Below are 8118 nucleotides of genomic sequence, written 5' to 3'. Positions count from 1 at the left end.
TGAAAGGTAGGATCGTGTCATGGGAAACTCACCCAGTGGTGATTCAGTTCAGGCTTTAGTTCTGCTACTCACTTGCTGTGTGATCTCGAGCCTTTTCCTTAACCTCTCTGGGCCTCAGTTCCATCAGTTATACTAAAAACAATACATTTGCTATTCTACCTAGTCAACATTAGAAGAAGCCTCAGAAAGAGTCTACTCTAACCCCCTAATTTGACAGACAGGAACTCACTAATTTATTTGCATGAAATCCTAGACACGTGTGAGAAAATAGTGATAATAGCTTGTACATCCTGGTGTCTAAGAATCAAGTTACATGAAGTCAGCCAACCACACACTGCTTCCTAAGAGTCCAGAGGCTGGGGACGTTTTAGTAGCATCCATCTTGGGGTCAACTGGATTCTTGAAGAGGGAAAATGCTCTCAACTCCTTTGTCAAAAGAGTTACAGCAACAGATGTCCTGGAGGGAGACACCCAGAACACAGAATGGGAGCACGCCCATGCAGAACAGAGGCCTGAGCCCCCGGGGAGTTCTGACACCCAGGCCTGCACACTGAGCTCCAGGGAGAGGCCAGGAGGAAGGCCGTGTCCCGGGGCTGGAGCACGTGCAGGGAGGAAAGGCAGATTAGCGGGCTCTGGAGATCCATCCCAAACGCCCGGAACCCATTGCTGGAGCAGAGCACGGGGCTCCAGAGACATACTGAGCAGGAGATGGTGGGGGCGGGGTGGGGGCTTTGTTTTATTTTTGGATTTTGCCGAATCCAAAGAATTTGGGAAACTGTGGGAACCGTCGTGTTAAACGCAGCCTCTGCCAGGTTGGCGCAGGCCTGTTTCTAAGTAATTCAATCTGAGGCAGGGAGGAGCTGTAAGTGTGCACGCACGCACACACTCGCGCGCTCACGCACGCCCCGCCTGCAGGGGCCAGCGGCGGCAGGAGGCCCGATCTTCCCATGTTGATTCCTGAAAGAGTGGCCAAGGCACATGGGCTCGTGGCCAGGATTCATTCATCCATTCACTCCGGCATTTACTGAGCGCCTACAATGCGTCAGGCACGTGGTAAACTCCAGGATGCGCCCGGGAGCCCAGAGAGGGGGCCCCTCCCTTCACCAGTCCTCGCATTCCAGGGCTCCAGGGCGATAGGACAGCAGCTTCTTCCCCCCACCCTCTCTTCCCCCGGCCTAAGCAAGTGGAGAAGGGGGTGGGGTGAGGCAGAGACTGTTAGGGAAGAAGAATAAGGGGCAAGGAGACAGGGACAGACACTGCCAGCGGCTTACCCAACAGCCACGCTTACCTCCCACTTTTGTTCTTGTTCAGGAAGTTGTCAGGGTTCCCTTGATCTTGGGGAGGGGAAGACCTTCCCCAGTCCCAGGGGATACATCATTACAGGTGTAAACCAGCCCTGGTCAGCTCATTCCCCTGGGCCACAGAAGGGCCTGAAGGTACAGACATGTGACCCAATTCTGGCTTAGTAGCTGCAAGAACTCTCCTGGGGAGGACTTGCTTTCCCAAAGAAAAAACACAGAGCCCCCTCCCCCTTCTTACCAGCACGTGAATAAATGTGCCTGGAGGCGGTGTAGACACTTCGAAAACCATAAGGCAACGCGTCCAGAAGCGAAGATGGCAGGACTAAGAGAAGAGGCCAGCAGTTGCCATCATGACCCACCCCCCCACCCCCACCCTGAGCTGGGCCACTGACCTCTGGACGCTCACTGGGCGAGACTGAAAAATACCAAAAAACCCTATTTGGTGAAGTTGGGGTTTTCTGTTGTTTTTTGGTTTTGTTGGTTTTATTTATTTACTTGTTTATTTAGTTAGCTTATTTTGAGAGAAAGAGAGAAAGCAGTGTGGGAGGGGCAGAGAGAGAGGGAAAGAGAGAGAATCCCAAGCAGTCTCCACACCGCCAGCCAGCGTGGAGGCCGATGCCGGCCCCCGCCCACCAACCATGGGGTCATGACCTGAGCCCAAGTCAGACGCCTAACCGACTGAATCATCCAGGCGCCCCGTGAAGTTGCGTTTTTTTTTTTTTTAATTGGGTTTCCTGTTGCTAGCAGCTCAGGCCATTCCAAAATGGTCTGAGAGGCCATGTTACTAATATCATCGTGAGAAAGCCAGGCTGTGGAGGGGAGGTGGATCCCAGTCTCAGGAACGGCCACTGGAAAGAGCCAGGAAGAAGAGCTCTTTTTTAAATTAGATCTCCGGGGCATCTGGGTGGCTCAGTTGGTTGAGCATCAGACTTCAGCTCAGGTCATGATCTCACGGTCTGTGAGTTCGAGCCCCACGTCGGGCTCTGTGCTCAGCTCAGAGCCTGGAGCCTGCTTCGGATTCTGTGTTTCTCCCCCTCTCTGCCCCTCCCCCACTCATGCTCTGTCTCTCTTGCTCTCAAAAATAAACATTAAAAAATTTTTTCAAGTAACATCTCCTGGGCAGCCTGTGTGCATGGTGGATGACTACCTCTCCTCCCCAGGGGCTCGAACACCAAAACTCCCTTCTGAAGAGGGCTTTCTGGATCATCCCAACCCCAATTTCTTGATCTTCAACGTAAATTGGTATTCTCATGGCACTAAAGGAACCAGTAAAGACTTTCAAATACGGTGTCTGTGTGTGCGTGTGTCTGTGTGTGTGTGTGTGTGTGTGTGTGAGAGAGAGAGAGAGAGAGAGAGGAAGAGAGAGACAGAGAAACAAAGTTCCTATGTTAAAGTTGCTGTCCCTTTACGTCTGGTAAGAGGGACATTCCTCTGCCTAAGCTTGAATCTGGCTACTCCCTAACTGTGTGCCATTAAGCTACATAACCAACGTATGCCTCACTTTTCTCATCTGTAAAGTGGGATTATTAAGATAGCCTCTACTTCATAGGGCCATTTTGAGTATTTAAATCAACCCATTTAAAACTCTTAGAACAAGCACCAAGCACATGGTAAATTCCTCAAGAAATATTAGCTAATATTTTAATACTGTGACTGATTCTGAAATGCATGTGATTCCACATTTTTAACATCTCTGTTACATCTGCATGAAATCACGATGTGTCTTTCAGAGGATGGTGTGTCATAAGTGATTGGAAGCATTTTTTCTTTCTCGATGATACACTGACTAATCTTTCTTTTACAATCCGCAACACCTCAGATGCAATTAAATGTGAAATTATCATTGTCTTTGGAGCAGATCTCCTTGTTGTAAAAAGGACGGCTTGCACAGTCCCACTGGCATAAAGATATGTAAAGCAAGCAGGCACTTCATTGTCACAGAGGTGGGAGTTTTGGAGGCTTGTCCCAGGCCACCCGCCCAATATCCTTTGTGCAACTCAAGTCTTCTGGTGAAGGGATGGGCAGATCTACGCAGGGGACAAGCAGATCCAGATGGAGATTGGTGGGGCTTTTTGGACTCAAAGTTATGCAAACCTCTGAAGCACTGAGATGGTACGATGAGGTCATCTAAACAGAAAAGACATGGAGGGCCGGCCAAGAAGGAGTTCTCCAATGGGACAGCAGGGTCGTGACCACAGCGAGAGTGAGAGCTGACCCTGACAAGGGAAGACAAGTTTCTCCAGCCCCTCATTTGGCACAGGTGGATTTAGGGAGGCCCGGGCCTTCGCCATCTCCGGGAGGTGCACCTGCACCCCAGAGATCCCCAGTGGGGCTGGGGCTGATGCAAGTAAGCATTTCAGGAATCACAGCTTATTGTGGGAAGGTAGACACAGGAAAGAGAGAAGGCCATCCCTCTAGTGGAGACGCAGGGGCTACAGTCAGTTTCGATTCAAATAACAATAGAAGCAGGGCCTTCTTTTTGGCTCAAGCAGGTGACGCAAATCCTAGGAGAAAAATTATTAGTAATTATATATGACATGATTACTAGCAGCAGCCAACAGGCATCAAGTGCCTCCTACATGTGAAGCGCTGGACTGTGCACCATGGATACATGGTGGCGCTTACACAGCTGGGAGGTGGCAGCAATGACTCATTTGACAGGCAAGGGAATGAGACTAGAGAGGTCAGTTAACTTTTCTACAGTCACAGAGCTGGCACGCAGCAGAGTTCAGGTTCAAAGTCAACTTGTCTGACTCCAGAGCCTGGGTTAACCACCATTCATGGTAGGAAGTGGAGTTGTTTCTTCTAATGGCAGTGTTCCAGTTGGTTCCTAACTGCAAGGTCTGGATGGGCGTGCCTTCTCTCTCTGCCAGCAGGAACCCCATCACTGCTCTTTAGCTCAGTACACCTGATCAAGGGCTCACGTGGACCGTGGGATCTGCCTCCGTGGCCCCTCCCAGATGGTCCCCCCTCACAGCTTTTTCGTCAGCTCAGACTGCTTCACTGTTCTTGGACACCATAGTATTTCCACCTTGGTCCAAGACCAAGGTGTCCACAGGGTTATTTCTGGTGAGGACTCTCTTCCTGGTTTGCAGAGGCTGCCTTCTCATTGTTTTCTCACATGATAATGAGGGAGGGAGAGAGAGAAGGAGAGAGAGAGAGAGAGAGAGAAAGAGAGAAAGCTTTCTCTACTTACAAGGTCAGATTACATACACTATCTTATTAACCTTCACAATAGTCCAGTACAATGGACATGATTATCCCCTAGTACAGATGAGGAAACTGAGGCTCAGAGATAAGGTACCTGACTCAAGCTCACAGAGTTAGATGGTGGGCGGAGCCAGAGTTTAAACCCAAGCTCGGACCCAAGTCCATGCTTCTTAGGGTTCACTATGCTCGGTTGGCACCGCGGTGGGGCCCAAGTGGCAGTGCCTCCATGATGATGAGCCAAGGTTTAGAGCCAAATCAAGGTCCTGGTCTCAGGAGCAGCCCTGAGGACCAAGGGGCTGTCGGGAGGGACAGAATGCAGAAAGGAAAGAGAGAAAGGAGACAAATCTTGATGACTTCCCACCATTGTCACTGTCTCACTTGGGGAGTTCCAGTTGTGTCCTTTTTACCTAGGGCACCAGGGCCATTTTTTTCCCCCCTTTACCTTCAAGCTTCATCTACAGGTAGACTAGCCTTGCAGACAAGTACCGACCCTGCCAGCCCACCCTCCCCTTGGGCTGTGGAGGAAATGAACTTGTTGCTCCAGAGTCCTCACCCAGTGGAATCACCGTGCAGCCCGGAGGCACTGGGCTGAGGGTCAGGCTGATAACGCTGTTGTCTGGAGCCCTGAGCGAGGCAAAAAAGAAGCCAGCCTACAGGAGAAAGGTGAAGGCGCTGGCCCTGGCCCAAGAATGACGGAGGCCCCTGGCTCCTGCTGCCCCGTCTCTGTTTCCCTGGCTGAGGAACAATAAGGAGGCGCTGTCAGGAAGTGACATTAAAACGCCATTCCCCTTATACCTCCTTCAGCCCCTGGCAAGAGGAGGTTCCCGGAGGGAATATTTTTAGTTTGACAAATGAAAGCCTGGGACCGAGGACAGGAGGGATTAAGGGAGCTCTTCTCTGACACTCCTGGAGACGGGGAGATGATGAGTCAGATACAGAGGGCTTAGGCACGACTTCTCAAGACATTCCTCAAGCATGAGCACAAGCCGGCAGCTTGAATTCCTCCTGCCGGCAGCCAGCCTGCACTCAGGGAGGAGGGGCCGCCGGGGAGCAGAGCCTCTCCTCCCGTTTCCCTTCCCCGGGCACATTGTTGGACAGCAGCTTGGGAGATCAAAGCCGCCGCCCGTGCTGCTTTCCGGAATCGGGAGTCAGGAGACCTGGATTCGAATCCAGACTTCCCCACTGGCTGGCTAGGAATGGGGGGGGTGGGGTGGGGAATGTCCTCATTTCTCCTTCTATGCCTCAGTTTCCTCATCTGCAAATCGGAAGTGTTGTAATGCCTCAGAATGATTATTATAAGGCAGGACCTTTGAAAACAAGCACTGAGAATGTATGGTGCTGGAGAGACCTGGTTTTCCTGTATTACTCCTAGCAACCCATATGCAGATGCAATCGAAACCTCCCATCGTCAAACAGACCAACCACTCATCAAGTGCTGTGCTTCCTAAGCCAGCCTTGTGCTAACTAACTCTCCCTTGTTTAACCTTCTTGACACTCCCAGGGGCAGAACTCATCACCTGCGTTTTATAGATAAGGAAACTGAGGCTCAGAAAGGTGGTGTGGCTTCCCAAGGTCACAGAGCTAACCAGGGGTAGATTGGCATTAGAATCTGACACTCCTGGACTCTGCAGCCCAGGTCCCAAATCCCTGCTCCAGTGACACCCTGGCTGGGCCTGTATCTGGCGGAAGAACATGTCTTATCAGAAGCCACAAGTGACGGTAAGATCAAGGCAGTGCTCCAGGCCAGGCGCCAATCAGGGAGCCAGAAGGGAGGAACAGGCTGCCAGCAGGAGGAGAAGGGCCAGAGGAGACAGAGACTGGAGTCCAGAGCTGGGGCTCAGACGCCAAGCACAGGTTGGAGGAGCAGAGCAGCCACCAGGCTAGAGCCCGGGCCCCTGGCATCTGTCCACAGTGGTCTCCAAAGCACTGGTGGTCATGCGCTGGGAGGTCAGGTGCACTGAAAAGTCAGAATCTGCTCATTTAGTTGGAAAAGGGAATGAGGCTGCCGATGGTCGGTAGAGAGGCGTATTTCTCACTTTCCAAACAGCTGGCTTGGGTGGGTGCTCCCGGGACTCAGCGCCCAGTCACTAAGTGAATTCTACCCGAGGTATGGAGAGCCGTGATGAGCAACCCACCGGCAGGCCCACGTTGCCCATGCACTTGAATTTCATTGGCCCACGATGGAATTTCAGGATGAATAGCAAAAGGCCATCATCGATGAGTGCTGCTTCTCAAAAATGCCAAGAGTGATCATTCCATTGCTAAAATCAGTATTTTTTCACTTATTAGCATCTTCCTTTTAAGTAGGTGATCTAAGTCCTGAGAATTCACTGTTTATCCTCTCATGGACTATAATAGGGATATTTTTTAATGTTTTTTTTATCTTAGAGAGAGAGAGAGAGAGAAAGAGAGACAGAGCATGAGCGGGGGAGGGGCAGAGAGAGAAGGAGACACAGAATCTGAAGCAGGCTCCAGGCTCTGAACTGTCAGCCCAGAGCCCCACGCAGAGAGGCCCAACCAACTGAGCCACCCACGCTCCCCTGAGAGCTATTTTCTTTAAAACAGAAAACACAAGGTGGCCCATAAGTTTGGTTATTTGTTTTTCTCTAATGTGCCCTCAGGAATCAAGGAAAGAGAGAATGAGGAAGGAACAACAGAGAGAGAGAGGCCACCGCTCACACCGCAAACTCACAGGCAGGATTCCGCACTGCCAGTGACACCAAGCCAAGGTTCAAGAGACCTCTAGCGGCACCTCTCTTGGCGCCCTGGCTGATACACCAGGCAATCAACCGTGTCTCCATTTTTGCATTAGCCACTGAAAATGCTCAGAACTGATTTTGCATCTTTCCTACGAGCCACAGGACCTTTGGCCAAGTCACTTAAACTCCATGAGCCTAAATCTCCGGGTGGGGTTAATTACCACCTGTCTCTTAAGGTAGCTGTGGAAATAAAATGAAAGATTATGATATAATTTATTAAGCATATATATTAATTATTGAGTACCTATTATGTGCCCGGCACATGCCTTATTTATTTATTTATTTAATATGTTTATAAATATTTTATATATACTTCATATATACTTATGTATTTATATCATTCCATATATATTTTTTATATTTATGTATTTTTATATATAACATATATGTGTGTGTTTGAGAGTTGTTTGTGGGAAGGAGTTGTAATTCACCTCAATATCATGGAGCAGAGCAGGTAAAAAAATAATAATAATAACGAAATGAAGACTTAATTTACTCTTTCTGGACTCCACAACAACGCTGGTGTGTGTTTCAGGCAAACTTCGTTGGCTGCAAGTTCATAAAATCTCTTAAACACTAGGATTGCAAGGGGTGGGTGTAGGAAAAGTGGGTGCTGGAAGGACGTCCGTGGGGACAGAGGGGTCTTATTGAGGTGCGAGGATGGGCTTCACAGGACTGGGGAGGAGAAACCATCCAGCAGTACATCCATCAGTACAAAGCCAGAGTCCTTGCCAGAACTGTGGCTTTGTCCTCCTTAGAGAGCCCTGTCCAGCTCTCACAGGGGTGGGTAGTCCCATCGGCACAAGCTGTTCTCCAGCTCCCAGCTGGCCTGCCCTCTCCTTCCATTC

The 8118-nt window shown here is 50.1% G+C and overlaps 1 long non-coding RNA gene across 1 annotated transcript; it reads left to right on the top strand.

Moving 5' to 3' along the window:
* Positions 1-912: 912 nt before the first annotated feature.
* On the top strand, positions 913-7826 carry LOC106989978 (uncharacterized). The gene is made up of 3 exons (XR_001432637.3): positions 913-1053; positions 2462-2535; positions 7133-7826. It is a non-coding gene; the product is annotated as an uncharacterized LOC106989978 (long non-coding RNA).
* The last annotated feature ends 292 nt before the right edge of the window (positions 7827-8118 follow it).

This window comes from Acinonyx jubatus, chromosome E1, assembly GCF_027475565.1.
Source record: "Acinonyx jubatus isolate Ajub_Pintada_27869175 chromosome E1, VMU_Ajub_asm_v1.0, whole genome shotgun sequence".
NCBI classification, from domain to species: Eukaryota; Metazoa; Chordata; class Mammalia; order Carnivora; family Felidae; genus Acinonyx; species Acinonyx jubatus.
This window is presented reverse-complemented; position numbering and strand designations above follow the sequence as displayed.